The sequence below is a fragment of the Strix aluco genome, chromosome 1 (assembly GCF_031877795.1).
Source record: "Strix aluco isolate bStrAlu1 chromosome 1, bStrAlu1.hap1, whole genome shotgun sequence".
Taxonomy (NCBI): Eukaryota; Metazoa; Chordata; class Aves; order Strigiformes; family Strigidae; genus Strix; species Strix aluco.
The window spans coordinates 128,039,209-128,059,838 of NC_133931.1; positions in this window are offsets into that span (position 1 = coordinate 128,039,209).

Genomic DNA, 20,630 nt, shown 5'->3' on the forward strand with positions numbered 1-20,630 from the left:
GCCTGGCAGATCTATTAATCTGTATATTTTCCAGTTTGCCAAACATTAAATTACCAGAAAAGTAAATGGAAACTCTCATTTACTTCTAGTGCTTAAGATCTCCTAACATAATCTAAAAGTGCTTCAAGCAAGAAACAAAAGGGAATAACCAAAGCCTACATCATCCTTGAGCTTCCATTCGTCTCCCCATAAGGGAGCAGCCTTCCTCTTCTGGAGGAGCTCTATGCACATGTATTAAAGTAATTTCCTCCGACAGTTCTCCTGATAGGAATATTCCTCCAGTTATCATATCTCCAGAGGCATTCCTGCATAAAAAGCATATCTGCACTATTAGAGGAATCATGTTAATGGGCCTAAAATGTTTCAGTCAGGGAACTGAAAAATTTAGCAAGGATATTACAGTGCAGAAGAATTTTGTTGTTGGGATGTGTCTGTGTGTGGGCTGTTGACTCATCTGTATTTAACTTCTCACAGCCTTTGACTTGACCTTTCACTTGACTCCTTCTCCTGTCATTTTCTTGGTATGAAAAATTTTAGCCTTTCGTTTGACCTGTGTGAACTCATAAATTCTGATTGCTCACACGTGTAATCACAGAGCAAACAAAGGAGCTGGAAAAAAGCTCCTGCTGAAGGAAGCGAGGTTGTTACAGTGCAGATGGAGGAGACCATGCAGCATCCTGCTTCTCTCCAGCCAACTCTGGTTTCTCTCACAAATACCCTTCCACATCTTACCCTATGTGGTATGCCAGGTGTAGCGTGAAACTGGCCATGAGCTCCCAGTAACCTGGTCAATACATGAGTATGTCCCAGTTTAGCTATTTTAGACTAAAGTATCTCTGGGAGAGCTACTGGAGTTCTGTAGGTTCTGTGGATTCTGTTCCACACCCATACCTGAGATGAAAACCCAGGAACATCACTTTAAGAAGACATTACTGGTTCTGGTGCCTTCTTAATGCTAAAAATAGAAAGCTATCCTCTGAGTTCATTTTTCCTACCTAGTGAAATTTTACACAATCAGGAGTAAAAAAAAATTGCATAAAGGATTCACAAAGATTCAGAAACAACTGTTAGAAAAGCTGGTTGGGTTTTCTTCTGGTAGAAAATTCATTGTGGCCATACTGGATAGGGCTATTTCAGTCATGATGGCAAGAAAGAATTTCTAGGTTTCAAAAAGGGATTTCTGGACAAATGCAGTGTGGTCCATACCTGTCATTCTCACAATATCTTACATTTTTAAGTACCATCTTATATTATGAGTAGCCTTACTACTGCTTATTCTTTTAAAAGAAATTAGTAGCTTCTTACTCTTTCAAATACTTTAGCTGTCTGTGTCTCAAAAACCATCCTTACAATTAGCATTTTTGAACTGTCAGCAGATGATTGCTGTCTCATCCCAAGGGTGGCATATTCTCTTCATGGTGACAATTTCCCCTATTTCTTATTGCATTTCTGCATTGCATGTCTTCAGACACAGAGGGGTCTAAAAGTCAGGACTGTCATTGTGGTACCTCTGTGACCACTGATCTTATTGGAAACTTACAGGTGAAAAGAAGTTCCAAGAAGTATTTGTAGCTATCTGATTAATTTCTGGCTTTTTTTATGACCCTTTTAATTGACAGTTTGAAACTTTTGTTATTTCTGCACCTACTAAAGTGATTCTCCTTTGAAAATAACACTTCAGACAAGTGTAAATGGAAGGGTTGGTATATTCAGACCATAAAAATATTATTATCATCATAAATTAAAAGTCAACAGTCCCTTTAGTTTTGTAAAAAAGAAAAAGAAATTGGGAAAAATATGCTGACTAATGTCCTCTTCATTCTTGTATCTCTGCAGCCCAAAGTAATGGTGGCCAAGAAGGCCAATGGCATCCTGGCTTGTATCAGAAATAGCGTGGCCAGCAGGGACAAGGAAGTGATCTTACCCCTGTACTTGGCACTGGTGAGGCCGCACCTCGATTACTGTGTTCAGTTTTGGGCCCCTCACTACAAAAAGGACATTGAATTACTCGAGCGTGTCCAGAGAAGGACAACGAGGCTGGTGAAGGGTCTGGAGCACATGTCGTACGAGGAGCGGCTGAAGGAACTGGGGTTGTTTAGTCTGGAGAAGAGGAGGCTGAGGGGAGACCTCATCACCCTCTACAACTACCTGAAAGGAGGTTGCAGAGAGCTGGGGATGAGTCTCTTTAACCAAGTAACAAGCGATAGGACAAGAGGGAATGGCCTCAAGTTGCACCAGGGAAGGTTTAGACTAGATATTAGGAAGCATTTCTTTACAGAACGGGTTGTTAGGCGTTGGAACGGCCTGCCCAGGGAGGTGGTGGAGTCCCCATCCCTGGAGGTGTTTAAGAGTAGGGTCGACGTAGCACTGAGGGATATGGTGTAGTTGGGAACTGTCAATGTTAGGTTAATGGCTGGACTGGATGATCTTCAAGGTCTTTTCCAACCTAGATGATTCTGTGATTCTGTGATTCTGTAATAACTAAAATTAGACTAAACTTTGTGTATTGACTGTGCTGAACTTGCTTGGCAAGGATAGAAACTTGGGATTCATATAACAAGAAAACTTATTTTGGGTCCATCTTTCATATTATGTGGTTGTTGTTCATTCTATAAAAGCAGAAGGCTCATGAACCATACAACACTGGTCTGGAAAGTTCTGGCAGGACTGCCTTGACCACCTAGTGGTAGTGAAGTGAATTAAAGTATGAAGAAATTCAGTTTAGCATGCACCTTGCTCCTTTTCTGAATGAGGCTGCTGGTAAGGACAATAACATTATTTTTTTGGCTGTTGCTCTGTAAAATATGTGGATGTAGAAGCCTTAACTTACAGTGGTCATTACTGGTTAATTAAGGAGATTCATTGATTTATTCTTAGCAAAGGACTGTTAGCCAACGTTCACTGCTAGGGAATTATTGAATTCAGATAGATCATAAGATAGCTGAGAAGAAATATTTTTCTTCCCTGGAATAATGTTTCTGTCTGATTCTCAAAATAGGAATTATATATGTCTTCCATTGTTAAATTATTATAATTACTAAATTATTGTAATCTTTAAATAACTGGCTGCAATTTTATAGCAAAAATATTAATTACCATATTTAATAAAGTATTTCTCTTTGCTTAACAAAGTATTACTGAAATTCGGGGTTGGAAGTGAGAAGTTCAAAGATGAGAGTTCGATAGATTTGGATCCTGCCTGAAGAATTATTTTTAAAGCAATGTTTGGCACGTATTTGACAGCTTACCATTAAATGTATGCTTTCAAATCATCTGCTGGTGGCATGGATTTTCAGATTGCACTGTAACAACGCAAGTGCCTGGAACCCTAATTCTCATAATGCAAAGATTCAAAAATAGAACTGGTGCTATTTATACTACCTATTTGGCTATGCATGAAATAATATTGAATAAAAGGCTTGTGTAGAAATCTCTTTCACATTTTCATAGCAAATAATGAGCATACATTAAGAACAAATTACATGTATCTGAACTTAATGGGTGAGGTGTCTCAAGCTTCTACAAATGAATATTAATGGAAAGAAGCTGTAATATATATTGAACATTTAATTAACTTTTGAGGCAAGACTGTCAGTGCATGACACAGTGGCAGCACGTGTAAGAAAAGCAAACAAACAACCCCCCCAACCTGTATTTACAAGTACAGTTCCAGAATGGGAACCAAGAGACATTTTAGCAGCAATTTTTCTGCAGAGCAATCCTAATGCCTCCGTGCCACAGCGGCAGGTACATACACATGGAAGAAGTCCAAACAGTACTGTCCTTCTTTGGCCCTTGTTATGTGGCTTTCTGTTTTCTTTTTCACTAGCATTTGAGTGGACTATGATTGAGATGGCCACGGGTTTACTGTGCTGTGTCAAGGACAAAATTGAAGTGTCTGTGGTGTCAAAGGATGGAGCCGTATGGTGCCTGGTCGAGGTCTCTGTGTGCGTGCATGTATGCGTGTACAACGAGAATGAACCTACATTCAGTAGCCTGAAGTTTTGTAAACCTCAACTGACTGCTGATATGTAGCTCATATTTTCATCCTGTACAAGTTGGTATTACTTGTAAATGGAGGAGAACTGGAGTTCTGTGTTTGCAGTCCCTCTAAATAAATCACTGTGAACACATTACATTATCACATTAAGAAATATAATATGTATATAATACAACTTTGGCTGAAGCATTTGACTTTCTGGAAAACCAGCTGAAATATTTGTGTCTCAGTCTAAGTGGAGTAACACCAGGAAATAAGCAGCTAGGATATTTTCTCATTGGCTAGGCTATTTCCTCATCATACAAGCAGTTCCTGGCAATGTCAACTACTGCAGCCTACGACAATTCAGTCTCAGAAATTTCTTTGTGTTGTGAGCAGCACATTAAGATATAGTATGTAAGTAGTGATGCTAGTGATCCTTGTAGTCTCTACTAGGATGCTATTAAACAGCTTTTAGTCAGTTAATTACAAAGTAGAAAGGTCTGCTTATGTGTTCGTTATTCAAGAGGTTTCCTTCACAGTCCATGCATTATCTGGCTTAACTACCATTTTTAGAGTTCATTGGTGCAGTAGTGAAATAATATCATGTGTTTCTAAGGAAATGAGAAGATGTGAGAGACAGCTCAAAGACCAAATAGACTGATTACTCCGTATCAAAGCTGAGTTAATCCCCTGATGTTTAGTTGGTGTACAGCTGGGAGTTGATCAGCTGGGGAACTGCAAACAAATGATAAATAGCATCTATTCCTAGGAGCTAAATTTCCTCTCCGTGTTGAATTTTGTGAGCAGGATTGCATTCGCCTTGACTAGCTGTCAATTCCATCTTGGCTCATTTTGTTACATTTGGGAGCTTTGATTTGTGATTTGGGAGAACAGCTACATTTTGTCAAGCATTTCTGAGTATGGATTTCTGGTATACAGTTTGATCTTTGAATGTAGGGTAAACTTCCCATTAAGTGTAAGTGCAGTGTTTGTTATCACTGAGTATGTATTTTTGCTCAAAGATTTTGGTCTTTTGGGCTCAAAACATTGCATTTTTTTCATTTGTGATGACTCTGTCTTACTGGTAATTCATCAGTAAGTGCTATGTCTCGCCTGGTGACAGCCTGGTCCTGCTCCATCTCCTGTAGAAGAGCTGTGCTGTTGTGGGGACAGGGAGGCACAGCAAGGCTCTCCAGCCTTGGAGGTCCTGTGACCTCCGAGGTCCCCTGGTACTTCAAGGACTTGCCAATTTTGGGTATCCAACACTCTGCTCTGTTGGGGCTGAAGAGAGGCAAGTCTAGCTTTCTGCACTTGTCCCACTTTGGAAACACGAACAACAATGCATGTACACAGACAATCAGACACCACCACTCTTTCCAGCTGCTGTGTAAGGAATAATTGTACCAGGGACAAATTGCTCTTAAGAATCCGCTTTTACATCTGTATGTAATCTCTCTAGCTTGCTTTCTTACACGAAGTGCAGTTACTTGGATTCACTTTGTGATGTCTGGAGCTTGAAATAAATCTCAGGAAATGTTCACATTTGCTGTTTACATACTTCATACACAGCAGGTGCTGTAGTCACTGTGGGAAGCAATCTCCTCCCCTAGAGCAGTGCTTTCTGCCTAGAAAGCATGTTTGGATTTAACACAGTTGTAAACTTGGGCAGTTGCTGGTTCTCTCTTCTCCTAACTCAGAAAACAAAAACCAGTTTTACTTTCTGGCGCTAACTAGAACAATTCAGAGATGGGATAATACTCTTCAGATTTTACCTGGGGTAGGAAGGAGCTAGTAATTTGCTGAAACGGAGTTATTCTCGTCATCAGTAATAAGCCTCTATGCACCAGTATGGGAACTGTCCCTCATCAGTTTCCCATTAGCACATGAGTGTTTTGAGTGAGGTGAAGAGGGACAGATTCAGTGAGAGCAAAGAGAGTGTTGCAGTTGAAGGAGATCACAGCTTCACCACCCAAAATGTGAATTACATCTTATAAAACTGGCAGAAAAGCAGCAAGTAGTAAGTTGCATACCATTTTATTTAGCTGGCAGGCAATAAACAGTGGTCAACCTGCTGCCTTGTATCACTCACTTCCTGCAGGATCTGTGGCTTGACTGCCTTTTATTACCCGCTGGCTTTTCTGCTGGTTTTATAAAATGTAATTTTAAGAGCTTGCATGACCTCCTTAATTCATCTTGCAGTGCCTGTGTGTTTCAGGGACTTCACTATGTACATGTGATCTAACTTGATCAAATACAATGAACTGTAGATGCTGTCGCACTTGTGAAGTGTGTAGAAAAACAAATATTGAACAGAAAAGAGAAGGTAAATCAAGAAGTCCCTGCTAAACTGACAAGGGACTACAGAAAGGAAAAGGAAGAAAAACAGTAAAAGGTTGCTTAAAGTGCAAAACTTACATTTATAATTTGCCACAGAGGTCAAGAGAGCAGTGATATTTTGATATGTAAAAATACACAAAAAAATTATAGTAGATAAGCTTATGTATTTTAGATAACCTTGTATGCATTACACTGGCCAACACACTGGTTGGAAGAAGATTTCTCTGTCAACAACTCTTCTGCAATTACCAGCTGTGCGCAGAAGTCGGTGCCAGTCCCCGGGAGAGGCCAGACCTGCTGGGCTGTGTGTGCTGCTGGAAATGGTGAGGAGTGGAGCCCAAAGGACCCAGATAAGCCCAGGGTTGTATTGGGGCAGCTCCCTTTGTCTTCACTGTGAATTAAATCAACTTTTGCTGCTAGGTTCAATTGGGTCAAGGCTGGATTTTTTTCTTTTCAAAATAAATTTTTTCCACCTACAGGTAAGCCAGATACTGGCTTACAAATGTTTCCAGATAGAAAAAACACAGGATAGATTAGGGTAGAAAGTGTAACAGCACTGAGGCAGAAAAAATATGAAGTAATTGAGTTCTTTCTGTGTTTTGAAAGCTTTTTTTTCTTCCAATTTAACTCACTTATACAATGATTTGGTGCTTTTGGTTTCGTCCCTCACTGTGAATGTAGAATTCAGTCATTTTTCTCTTTCATACAAAAAGTATCCATTAAGATAAATTTCAGTGTGGCTCAGTGTCCCAATCCAATGTTGGGGGAGGTTTTGATACGATCCCAAGAGCGAGATTAAGACACAAATGAGGTCAAATGCTGTACACCCACAACAGGTTTTTATTATTAAAAAAGTGAAGAGGGGTAGCGATAGGACAGAATGGAAGGAAAAGACAGAAATAAAGCAAGGATGTGGGATAGGGCTGCAAGAATAGTCACCACCATGGATCTAGTGGCATCCCGTTGGTCCTCAGTCTTCAGTTCTTCGGTGGTGGGTGCACATGGATCTGGCTTTGATGGTGGATGCACACCAAGCAAAGTTTCTGTTGCCTTTTTAAGTCCATCGTATCGCTGATTAGCATATCTGCCCACCTTTATTTTTTTTTTTCCTCTGATCCCACAGGTTTCCTTGCATCTGGCTTCAGGGCAGGAACGTTTGCCTCTTATCAGTTCATAAGCAATGCATGCATGGGGTCTGGCCTACACAATAGAGCCACAACTGGCTACAGATGGGGCCAGCTCAGTATGGTCTGCCCCTTTGAGGCTTGTCTAAGGAGTCCGGCAATGCAGCCACAAAGAAGTGGGGAGGTGCATCCTTTAATACACTCCTGCTTCTCTGGGCGACACTCCCCAGACCAATCCACAGGCCGAAGCAGCTTCTCTTGGAGGTTTGCACAGACACAAGCAAGCTTTGAGACGGTCATATGACATTTCAGTCTCTCACACTCTGTAACATGACTTGTGACTGTCATGGGGGATCCCTAATTGCATTCATGTCATCAAGGATTTTTTTTACAAAGTATTTGCCTAAAACAGTTATTTCAGAAACATTAAGAAAACTTCTTATCATTACAGCTGAAATATAAAACCAAACCCAGTAATACCAAATCCAGAAAATATTTACCTTACTGTACTGAATCATTTGGTGTAATATAATTACACTGTGTGTTGGTTTCCCATAATAATCATGTTCTGGTAGGAAAACTAAATATGAACTAAAAGGAAAATACACAGAATAATCTGTATCATTTCAATTAGTAATTTATTTCACACTGAATTTTTGTTGTTGTTGTTGAGTCTTATCCTACTGTGTGAAAGTTTGGCATCAAATGACTGGAAACTGTAGAATGGATCCGGTTTCATTTTTCATATTTGAAGCCTATTTTCAGCTGCAGTAATAAAATGTCCTAGCCACTAGGAGCTATAGTATGGTGTAATGAACAGTCTCGGGAAACAAGTGTCTAATTTCAGATGTAGATGGTGGTGGAAATCTGGCTAAATGAAAGGTTTTCCAAGCAGAACCGTTAGGAGGAAACCATTGCTCTCACTGATGAGGTCCTGTCTGTGGAACAGAGATTTTCATAGTGCACTACTTGTGTCACTGACAGCCACTTATAAATCATGGAAATAATGATCGATGGGGCATCATCGAAAAGGCTCCACAAGCTGGAATTTATAAGCTCCATCATGAAAGGCGGGTGCAGCCCAGCAGTCAGCAGAGCAGCAGCCGAACAAGGGTGGCTTCATGGTGCGAACCAAAGGGGCTCCCATGGTCATCGCACCACTGCCCTTCCTGTGGCTCATGTCCCTGCCCCAGGGAGTCTACTGCATCTGCATGCACCACATGTCCTGCCACATGTGCTGCTCTGTGTGTTTCTAATTCAGTCATTTAACCTGTTGGTTTGAAACAGAGTTGTGCACACCCAATCTTAACATTTCTGGAAGAAGGTTTATTCTCCATTTCAATATTGTAAATCCAGGTTAATGTCAGAGTTACAATCTATAACCGATGAAGATGGGATTCTCGCAAGTGCTTGGTATCAGTTTCTCCATAACTATGGAAATCAATATACGTTTAATGTTTTCAGTAAACAGTGAGTGTAGACTTAGGCTAAACCTGAACACATTTGTGAGTCTCAGATATGTTCTGGGAGGTAGCATGTTCACAGCTTATACCTAAGGTTAGACTCAGAAGTAACTATTAAGAAAATTAAACAAAACTGGCTTAACTTTTCTGAGGCATTGCAAACCTATTCATTGTAGGGTTTGTGGACCCCTGGAACGAAGAGGTATATAAATACAGAACCCTAATTTTAGGCAACTGGGTTTGAAGACTGTGGTCTCAGTTCTGTGCAATAAAACAGAAAAACTTGTGTTCCAGTAATCTCAGACAAATGGCAGCGTTAGTACATATGAGACAATCTTTGAAAAATATGGCAATAAAATAACGGAAAATAACTTTGGCTTATAGGTTAAATTCTGCACACTAAATAAAACTGGGCAGAATATCAGTCAAGAAAATGGTGCAGAAAAGAGAGAATTTCTTCTTGTTGAATTAATAGAGGGTATGTCTTGAAGATTTTTGTTCACAGATTGAGACTAATTTGCAGGTTATCAAACTGTAATATCTGAGTCCTTCCGCAGAACGTGTCTCTTCCACACCACATTTTTAACATACCAAGTTGCTACAGAACATCTAATGAAATAACAAAGAGCTTGCAAGATACTGTATGGTGTAGCTAAGTTTTTTTCAGTTGTGTAGAAAGTAATTCCTAAATTCAAAATGCTAATTTGTAGTGTTTGACATCTGTCACAGGGTAACAAATTTGGAACCCTCTGCATAAAAAGCCTTAACAAGTCCTTAACAAGCTACCCTCATTTTGACAAATGTGCTTCTTCTACCTGCTGCTGTTTCTGTGTGAAGAGGAAGGTGACAAAATGCTTCAAGTTAGATGACGAAAATATCTTTCCTACTGTTTGATTACCTCCATGCACCTGGTCTCCATGGGGAGGCCAAGAGGCAGGCAGCTTTAGTTACCAGTGTCTTCAGCATGCCTCCCTTTGTGGAGATGGGGCAGGCAGAGGTTAAGCAACAAAATTTTTTCTGTTAGACCAACAGCCTCTCCTCTAATATTACTGTGTGCTCAGGTACAACTGAAGGAAAATAAGGAAAAAAGCCACCAGCAAAACTGTAGAGGCTTTGCTGTTCACTTGCAAAGACAGTCAAAGAATCTCTGCATTTCATTTTGCAAAACTTCTATAAGAAGAAGCAAATCTTAGAAAAATTCCTACCTGTCTGTAGAGTAATTGGAGAAATGAGAACACAGCGGGGTCCTTTGCTTTTTTGCTCCTTTTGCACATACACATTATGTGCACACTCCTGCATCACACACCATGGCCACAGACCCTTTCCCCTCTCCTACTCTCCCCTGTCCCATGGTCCAGAGCAGTATTTCAGGAGCAGCTGGAGCACAAAGTGAAGTCAGGATACACCTTGGAGGAACCTGACTGTATCACAGTGGGGTTATGCGGCAGCAGTTGCTCAAAACAGAGCTTTGACCTTGCCATAAGCCACACTCCTCTGCCTTCGTCCCCCAGCTTCTTCGCAGTGCTGCAGGAGCCCGCATGAAGGCGAGCCTTGCAGATGGTCTTCTCCAATGGGCAGAAACCCCAGCAAGGTCTGAAGCTGGTCCTGGACCCAGGTCTGTGATGCTCAAGTGGCTGCCTTGCTCGGTGGCCACTCTCACGAGCAAGGTGATGCTGACCAATTTGACCATGACACCAGTTCTCTCCTCCCAGTCTGCTTTCGCATTAAAAATTAGTACTTCATTTTTCCGCTAAGAGATTTTTTTTTTTTTTAAGGGCCTAATAGCCTTATGTCAATCTAAAATGAAAAGCCTGATACTTACCATTCTTAGGGAAACAGCTAGGGCATTATGTGAAAGTCATTATTCTCCAGAGATGCTGGTGGCAGCGGCTGGTGCTGAGTCCCTGGCTCTGCTGCGCCGCAGGGCAGACTTGGGCACAGCAGGTGCAGCTGTGGAAACGTCTTCCCAGCACAACAGCCATCTGCACAATCCTTCATCAGACTCTTCCAAACTGCTCGGAAGAAAAACATTATTGTGGGTTGAGTGAAATATGTTACATATTTTCTTCCCAAGACAACTCACTTAAGTTTGGGGAATTCTAATAAAAGTCCAGGAAACATGGATGCATTCTTCAGTGTAATTAGAAAAAGTTTAATGAGCTTTAAAGCAGCAATATTTTGGCTTAGGCCATTGTTGTCTATTTTTCAAATAAGAAGGAGCCTTGTTTCTGTCTTTAACTGAAAATGCAAGAAGCCACCAGTGGATGTAAAGCAGACCTGCTGTCAGCCCATCTTTGTATCCCTACTCCCTGGTAAATGCATAAAGCTATCAGATTGGCTTCATTCCAAAAGGGCTTAAGGAGCTGGTGAGAAATATGCAGAGATATACTGACTGGTCTCTTGGCACTGTCCCTGGCACAGAATCTTAGGTGCTGAGTGAAGTGGACCTGAAGAAGGACACAACCCCAGTGAAGAGCATCCCCGCTGCAGCCATGCTGCATGCCATAGCCTTCACTCTCCAAACAAGAATTCAGCCTGTGCAGCAACCCTAAAGTTCGGAGTGGTTGTGATACACAATGTACCAACTGACAGCAGATTTACCACAACTGCAACTGTAATGTGTTGTAATTACTACAAGTTAAAACACTTCTCTTTTTTTTCACTCTTACTCTGCCTTTAGTCATATTTGCACAACTCCCAAACCACAGGGGTACCTGAGACAAGAATGCAGGGTGGGTTAAAGAACACATATTTTTACCGTAGGGCAGGATGCATCAATAGATACTGTGGCTCTGCCAGTGCTAGCCATTGCTTTACTTCCCAAATCTGGTCAGTGGCTTGGGAAGTCAGCTGTGACATTTATAATTCATTAGAGTCTATGTTCCTGTGTGCTGAGCCACTACATCACCCAGATTTAACCTGCTTTGCTTTTTCTTTTTTTTTTTCAGCAAGTCAGCTCCCTTTATTCTGTAAGCTACAATACAAAGAAATCCCAAGTGGAGCTGTTTTCTTTATTACATGGGTTATGCTACAAAGTTATTCCTGTCTTCTTAAATTAAACAGAAGGATTGTATGGCCATTTAAAGAAGAGTAGAACAAACATAATTATGTTGTGTGTGGGTGAATTTCCATTGAAGTCAGCTTACTTTGCATTGGGCTGCATTTGGCAGCGTGTCAATGTCTGTGTGGGGAAATTGGCATATATTACCTTTTTATTCACTGGATCTCATTTATAAAAGGAAAAGGCAAGTCCAAAAACTTCTTGAAAAAGTCAGTCCAGTAGACAGACTGAAGTCACAGAGATTGTTTAGTTTATTTTAGAGAAGATTCTGTTACAAACTCACATTCCAGTTCGGGTTGACATAATATTGTTATATGTTTGCACCATATGTTTATAATTTTAAACAGCTTGGGGGAAAACAAACAAAAACTATGCCTCCTGCTAGAGGGACCTATTGGCAATATAATCCTAGGCAAAAAATTCAGATGGTGAATTGCGTCTCTCAGAACATCAATCAAACCTCGTCAGCAAAGAATGAGCAAACAATGCTTTTATTAACCTGAATTTAGTCACTGACAGTGTGTTAGTTTCTAAAAAAGAGTAATTCATTTGAGAAACAGCTCACCAGATAAATTACGTTCTCTTTTTCTCTAATAACACACCTTCTTACCACATTTTACACTTCTAGTAAGGTTTGTTTTTAATGTATCATTCTATACATAGTCCATAATGGGCAACTTATTTTAATTTAAAAACCAATATGGTATCTCATGCTTGCCCAAGGAGATCAAAGGAAATAATCTGTATCAGTATTTAGTAATGGAAATACAGTGTCAAAAAGAAGATTTATGAATTCCTGATGTTATAATATGACTGATGAGAAAAGTAATGCTTTTGCCCTAACGTCTGCCTCTCCTTCCACAGTACAACACTGTCATTGTTTCCATAGGGAAAGATTATCTGAGAATGCAGAATGAATAAAATGTGAGGGCATTTTTTATTTCCATTTTCATACAGCTTTTAGACACAGACAGAGAAGTGGTAGGAAATGTGATTCTTTGATTAATCAGGCTATTTCTTGCAGAAAGCACCACCTCCACTCACTGGAATTAATTTTCTTGAGGGCATGATGACTTTTAGATGGAAAAAAAGGAAAAAAAACCCCAACCTTTTCATCCTCAAACTGTAAACTATCATGTGAAATTTCTCAGTTTAGAAATTACTGTCCTGAAAAACACCGAGGTTTTTTTCAGCTGCACCACCTCTGTAGTCTTATCTGCAGTTGGGACTCTTGGCCATCCATGTGTCACTGGCTCTCACTTATGGAGCTGCTGTGGCTGCAGATGATATTGTGCTAGCCTACACCAGAATCACCAGGCAGCTAAACCACATCTCTTCATTACGTTAAGGCAGCATTTCCATATGAAACTTTTGTGGTTTTATTCTGATACTTTTAATGAAAAACATACTTGGTTGAAATACACCTATAATTTTCCATCAGCTCAGAATGGTGCTTAAATGCTTTGCAGAATTGGGTCCTTGCAGGGAAACCCATATATATATATGGATTCTGTGTATATATATATATATTTAGAGCTGGAAGCTTAGTTTGGCTCATACTTGGCACTAAACACTAATTAACTATAATTACTTACACCTATATTTGGGAAACACATACAAATATGAGCCATACAAAATTAGATGGTCTGCCCTCTTGACAGACTGTTTCAAATAATATTAGCCATTCGTATTAATGGAAATAAAATGTAATAATTAGTGATTCAGGGAAAATTGTGGGAAATATCAGAGCTACTCAGAGCATTAGTAGGGAAATAATAAAGCTCTAAGATGGGCAAATTGCATTTGATGAATACCACAGGTGCAACACTTTTCAATACACCTTTGCTGGGCTAATAGCAATAAATGAAGCTCTGAACTCAGTGAGGGGTGCCAGGCACTCTTCTAATAACAGTAATTCCAAAATAGTGGGTGTGTATGAGTTTAGAAATGAAAAAGGGAAATCAAAATACTGTCTCAGTCTTGTTGAAAGAAGCTTTTCTTTTAATTTCTAACAAAAAAAACCCGCAAAAACCAACCCTGAGTTATAGAACTTTTTGCTGTATAACTTTTACCATTCCAGAAATGTCATAAATATATTACAAAACAAGCTTTGGAGAACTGTGGACTTTGAATCAAACCTGACAGAGAATTTCAGGGTAATAAATCACCGAACAAAGCAAGAAGTATGGGGGAAGATAAAGATCCTGCAGATCCTCAGTGAGGAGCGGATAGGTTTTGATGGCTGTTGTGTCTTATCTATCTCCTCAAACCTGCCTATTTTCCCAGCTTCTTCTTCATATGAACCAGCAGCAGAAGTGAGCTTTGGGGGAGGCTGGAAGGAAGGTAGCACCCCTGTGAGTGGCAAAGGGGATTAAAGGCATCAGGAAGACTTGACAGTCATCAGCAATGATCTGGCTCTTGGGAGTACTTGCACCCAACTAGTTATATGACCTGTGCTATCTACATATTTGGCTCTAACAGCAAATTTTGAGGGAGTGGCTACCACATATGGTGGGATTTACATCCAGGTTTTTGCAGTTTAAACATTCCTAGCTGAAATATTTATGTTCTCCCATTGTACCACAACTAATTTATCAGGAGCTGTTACAAAGGTGATAAAGAGATGTGGAGGATAGCAACATGTGTCACCTAGCAACACAGTAAATGACTGCTTTTGGATACCATGGATAACCATATTTCTTCTTTAGATTCCTAGTTATTTAAATTGATGAGTATAAAATGTCTATTCTGCTAGTGAAGGTAAACTTTCATCTATCTGGAAATAGTATTGTCACATATTTGAAACAGAAAAAGGGATGAAAAGCTGGGAACTGATGCAGTGGGAACTTGTGGCTGTTGCTGCACTTCAGCTGGAGGTGCAGCACAGGGTTGCCCAGACTCTGTGGCAAGACAAGAAAGAGCTGTTACTTTGATCATCTCCTCTGACTTTCTGCCTACTCCAGGTTCCTGAGTTTCACATGATTGTTCTTTCAGCAAGCCCACAACTTCCCATGGGGCTGGAGCATTGCTCTGGATCTAGACTCCAGGCTCACCCAGGATTACCCAGTTCTCCTTATGCTGCTCACTTGGGGAATGCTGCGGCTCCCAGTTTGTGCCAGTTGGGGTAATAGGGTTTCTAGTATGTGGGTAGTTGCCTACAGAATCTGAGCAGGGACACCTTATTCACTTTACAGACTTGCTTTTGCTGAGTATGGTCTCCTCTCTCTGACTGCTTTTAGGTGAAATTGTGCAGGATTTTTAAAAAATGTATTGCTCTTGTTCTTGTCAAAATCAACTTGTTTGAAAAAGGGACTGCACCATATTCAGAAGGCACATTTTCAATGTTTTGTTTCTCCAACTGTTTGAAAGCAATGATTTACACAGCCATAGTGGAATGGCAAATGTAGATAAGGAAACTAGCCTGCAGGCGCTTGCCATCTGCATTTAACTGTAACATAAATGCCAATTAATGCAAATGTTGACAGTTTGTTAGATCTTTAATACCTGCCTGAACAATAACTCAAAAAAGTCAGATGGAACTTCATTAAAACTACTAAAATAAAGTAGTTTGTCACTTTCCTTCAACAATCTGGCTGTCCTCCAGGTTATGGTTCAGAGGCCTTTGCAACTACATCAGGAAGAAGAGACGGTTGTGAAGGACTTAACAGCAGCTGCCAAGTGTGCAAATCTCACAGGTGGAAGGTATTGGCAGATGTTCCCCAACTTGTTCTCCTTTGCTGTCTCCTGGGATACAACACACCTTTGCAAATACGTGGCTGGTGTCAGGAGGAGAATGAATATGTTGCTCCAGAGCTGCTCTTTCTGGTCAGAGGTGATAGTCTTTCTGGCTACCTCTCTGCAACGGCTTCATTCATAGCCTTCTCCCAGTGCTTTTCCCTACAGAGAGCACTGCTGATCCAGCAGCTTGAGAATCACAGAATCATCTAGGTTGGAAAAGACCTTGAAGATCATCCAGTCCAACTGCTAACCTAACACTGACAGTTCCCAACTACACCATATCCCTCAGTGCTATGTCAACCCTACTCTTAAACACCTCCAGGGATGGGGACTCCACCACCTCCCTGGGCAGGCCGTTCCAACGCCTGACTACCCGTTCTGTAAAGAAATGCTTCCTAATATCCAGTCTAAACCTTCCCTGGTGCAACTTGAGGCCATTCCCTCTTGTCCTATCGCTTGTTACTTGGTTAAAGAGACTCATCCCCAGCTCTCTGCAACCTCCTTTCAGGTAGTTGTAGAGGGCGATGAGGTCTCCCCTCAGCCTCCTCTTCTCCAGACTAAACAACCCCAGTTCCCTCAGCCACTCCTCGTACGACATGTGCTCCAGACCCTTCACCAGCTTCGTTGCCCTTCTCTGGACACGCTCGAGTAATTCAATGTCCTTTTTGTAGTGAGGGGCCCAAAACTGAACACAGTAATTGAGGTGCGGCCTCACCAGTGCCGAGTACAGGGGTAAGATCACTTCCCTGTCCCTGCTGGCCATGCTATTTCTGATACAAGCCAGAATATCATTGGCCTTCTTGGCCACCTGGGCACACTGCTGGCTCATGTTCAGAATGATGCAGGATATCTGGGTTTGGGCTGCTGCAAACTCTCTCGGAAAAATATCCATACTGGGTGTAATACAACTGCCTACATAGTTCAATGCTTCCTGGTCATGTCAGCAGGTGCTGCCCCAAATCAGAGCTACTGTCTGTCAAAGGCACAGGCTTACAAAGCAAGCTGAGAGCGGTCTGTCTCTGCAGCAGTGTGGCTGCTGCTATGTACGTTGCCAGTTTGGTCAAGCAGGTAATTTGGGAAAACAACAAATGAGAAATCTGGATATGGTCCTCTGTGCTCTCAAAGACATTTTCTGTGTAATTGGAAGCCCTGAGTATATGGCTTTGTCTCAGATACAGAGAAGGGACAGGTAATTGAGATTACTAGAAAGAAAAGTGAGTGTATTGAATTAATTTGCTTAGCTCCCATAGGTGCATTGTCACAGCTAAGTTTCATTTCCAAGTTTTTAACCTCTGGTTACATGTTTGAGCATAAAACTGTTCTTCTGAGCCAGAAAATCCTCTGCTTAAAAACTCACTTTCTCCAAATCTGAAGACTGAAGTAGAGCATCAGTCACGAGTATCTCCCATGTCTGCTGAAATCGTGTCTATTTAAAATCTACATGCTAAAATTAGGAGATCAAACTCAGTCTGTGCAACAACAGGCAGCTAATGATCCCACAGTACAGAGCAAGCAGGTAGGCACCTTATTTTCTGTTACCTGCTGACAGTTGCTGTGGCTCATTCAGACTTACTGCATGTGATGGAGCGGACAAGTTGTCAGTATTTTGTGGTGCACCCTGCAGCACTCCATCCATGCTGTTGAATGTGGCATGAAACCAAGCCTCTAGGTTCAGCTGGAAGAAGGGAAAGCAGCAGATATTCCTAAAGAGGGGTTTATTTGTTCTTTGTTCTTGTCTTTTGAGAACTGTGGTCACCCCTGACAACTGAGTCTGTACACTGCATATGCTGTAGAAACGGTTTTCAGCTTATTAACTGCAAAAACAACTGAATTTGCCAGTTTAGAGATCTGGTTTTAATTACAACCTAAGTGCATCCTCCTGCAGAAGGAGGCTGCAGCAGCAGAGACCATTAACTGCCTTGCTTGGTAGCTGTTTGATGGGAGATAGCTCCAGGGATGACTTTGGATTGTCACCAGTGTGTGCTGTGTTGCTGCTACCACTCACCCAGGTGGGCTCTGGTGGTGTGGTGCAGAGCTGGGTGCTGCTCACGGGTGCCAGCGAGCAGCCCTCTCCATGCATGTGCCCCGGAGAGCTCCCAAACTCCTGAGCGTTCACCCGCTCGCTGCAGGATAAAAAGCAAATTCAATTGTTTTATCCGGAGTCTGGGGAGAGGATGTGCAAGATCAAAGTAAAAAACATTGCCTTGAAGTCGTGCTTTCCTTGAAGATTTCCCTCACTTGCAGCTGAAGTTGCTCCCTTCCTAGACCTGTGAGGAATCTCAGAAATGGGGAGTGACATTTGCCTTTGCAATATTGAGAATATTGAGCCTGCTAAAACATGCAGGTGCTCTTGGGGCCAGGACATAGGGAAAACTGTACTTTCCTTGCCCATGGTCGCTGGCAGAAGACACCTGATGGGCCTTTCCCATCCCAACATTTCTGGTGTGCTGGCCCTGGGGACCCTGGCCACCAGAGCACCCCTGTGCCACCTCCCTCAGCAACTCTCTGGCTACACAGGGATGGGGAGCAGTGAGGTCATGGATGGCTTTCATCTCCTGTCCCCTATGGTGTGAGCTGCTGTCACTGCTCCAGGACTGGTTTTGAAAACAGTGACACGTTTCATGAAAAAGGCAACAGATTTGGGCATTTGCTTTAGTTACTTAGACATGGCAAAGATAATTAGAAATCAAAACTTTGCAATTAATCTCTGAGGAAGTTAAAAATCCGGTACGCTAAGTTAGATTTTGCAAGAGATGAATGTACAAAAAATGAACAGTGCCTTTCTATAGAATATTTTTAGCAAGCACTAGGTATCATGCACATGTGACTATTTTCTTACTTGTTCAGTAACTAATCTATTTTGGAGACAGCATGTATAGCGTGGCTTCCAATTGCCTCAGCCCATTAATGAGATTTATTTTTTGAAAAACTTGGCTGCAAAAGATTAAAACACTAATGACTGTGATTTTCATGCTTCTTTTTTGAAGTTTGTATTTGATACTGCACCTTGACACCAAAGCAAAAATTGTCAGTGTTATGAATTAATAAATGTTTCGCATATTTGTATAAGAGATCTGTGAGTTAACAGTATTGCAATAGATTTACTCATGAGAATATGCTTTTTAATTACAATAAGCCAGTGTTTCATGATAGGATGATGAGGGGAGAGCATTTTCATGAGTCCTACCACAGTTAGGAGTCTTTGTTCTGCACTGTTGTGAGAAAAATGACATTATTTTTTTCTTTCTTAGATAACACATACACAGAAAAGAGTTTCATAATAATACCATACCGAGTCAATGAAAAACAGTTGTGATATGTTACCAATTATTTATGAAGGGAATCTTGGAGAAATGCTCTGAATATAATACTTTTCTGCTTTTCTATACTACCTATATTTTGTTAAATAACACAATTATCTTGGATTGAAGATAAAAATCTCCTTTTCTTCCACACAAACATGCACACAGGTAGATTCACCTTTTCAATGGATAATTGAAGGCTTTTTAATCTAGCAAACAGCACAAAATAAGCCAATGCCTGGAAGCTGTGGCTCATGAAATTCAAACTTTAAATAAGTATTTTTAGCACTTTTAAAGAACAAAGGTACTGGTGCAGTTTCCTCAGAGAAGTGCTAGATTTTCTACTGAAGATATGTTCCTGATACAAAGAAATGTAATTAAAAGTGTTGGACTTTACGTAGCAATTATGGAGGAACTGGAGAGATTCTCTATTATTACAGTGTTATGCCTACCGTTATGCAAAGAGAGCAGGTGACAAATTACTGTGGCTACTTCTTTTGCATTCACAGAATCACAGAATTGTCTAGGTTGGAAAAGACCTTGAAGATCATCCAGTCCAACTGCTAACCTAACACTGACAGTTTCCAACTACATCATATCCCTCAGCGCTAAGTTGACTCGACTCTTAAACACCTCCAGGGATGGGGACTCCACCACCTCCCTGGGCAGCCCATTCCAACACCTAACAACCCGTTCTGTAAAGAAATGCTTCTTAATATCTAGTCTAAACCTTCCCTGGTGCAACTTGAGGCCATTCCCTCTTGTCCTATCACTTGTTACTTGGTTAAAGAGACTCATCCCCAGCTCTCTGCAACCTCCTTTCAGGTAGTTGTAGAGGGCGATGAGGTCTCCCCTCAGCCTCCTCTTCTCCAGACTAAACAACCCCAGTTCCCTCAGCTGCTCCTCATAAGACCTGTGCTCCAGACCCTTCACCAGCTTTGTTGCCCTTCTCTGGACACGCTCGAGTAATTCAATGTCCTTTTTGTAGTGAGGGGCCCAAAACTGAACACAGTAATCAAGTTCAAATCCATTAATTTATTCTGAGTACTCAAAACATTGCAAAATCCTTGTGTTCTTTGGTTCTGCTCTGAATTCTTCTTTTGTTTGATCTCTAAAGTTGTTATTTGGGCTTTTTGAATTTTCCAGGATGCAGTGGACTATATAGTATCCCCAGCAGAGCAATAGTCAGCCTGGGGAATATTGTAAAGCAGCTGTTCTTCAGTAGTCAGTGGGTCTTGTTTTTGCTTTACTACTTAAGGCTCCTGTTTTATATTCCATAGGAATAGATCTACTCAAAGTTGAAGAACAGCTAGCTGTTTTTCTTCAAAGCAGTCTAAATGCCATTCTCTAGTGTGATCAGTGGCAGTCTGAATGTCCCTGACTTGTAGCATTGGGAGTGCCAAGCGTGAGCAGCAAGGCAAGAGAGCTGGTGGTGGCTGCTTTGAGCTTGGAAGTGACTAATGTTGTATGTGAGATGGTAAATATCATGTATGCCATGTATTCCCAGAAATGGACAATTTTATCAAGTATATTATAACAAGGAAGAATATGAGTCACTAATAATATGAGTCACTAATAAATAACCTCAAAATATAAGCAAGTAGTAAAGAATGCAGTAATAGC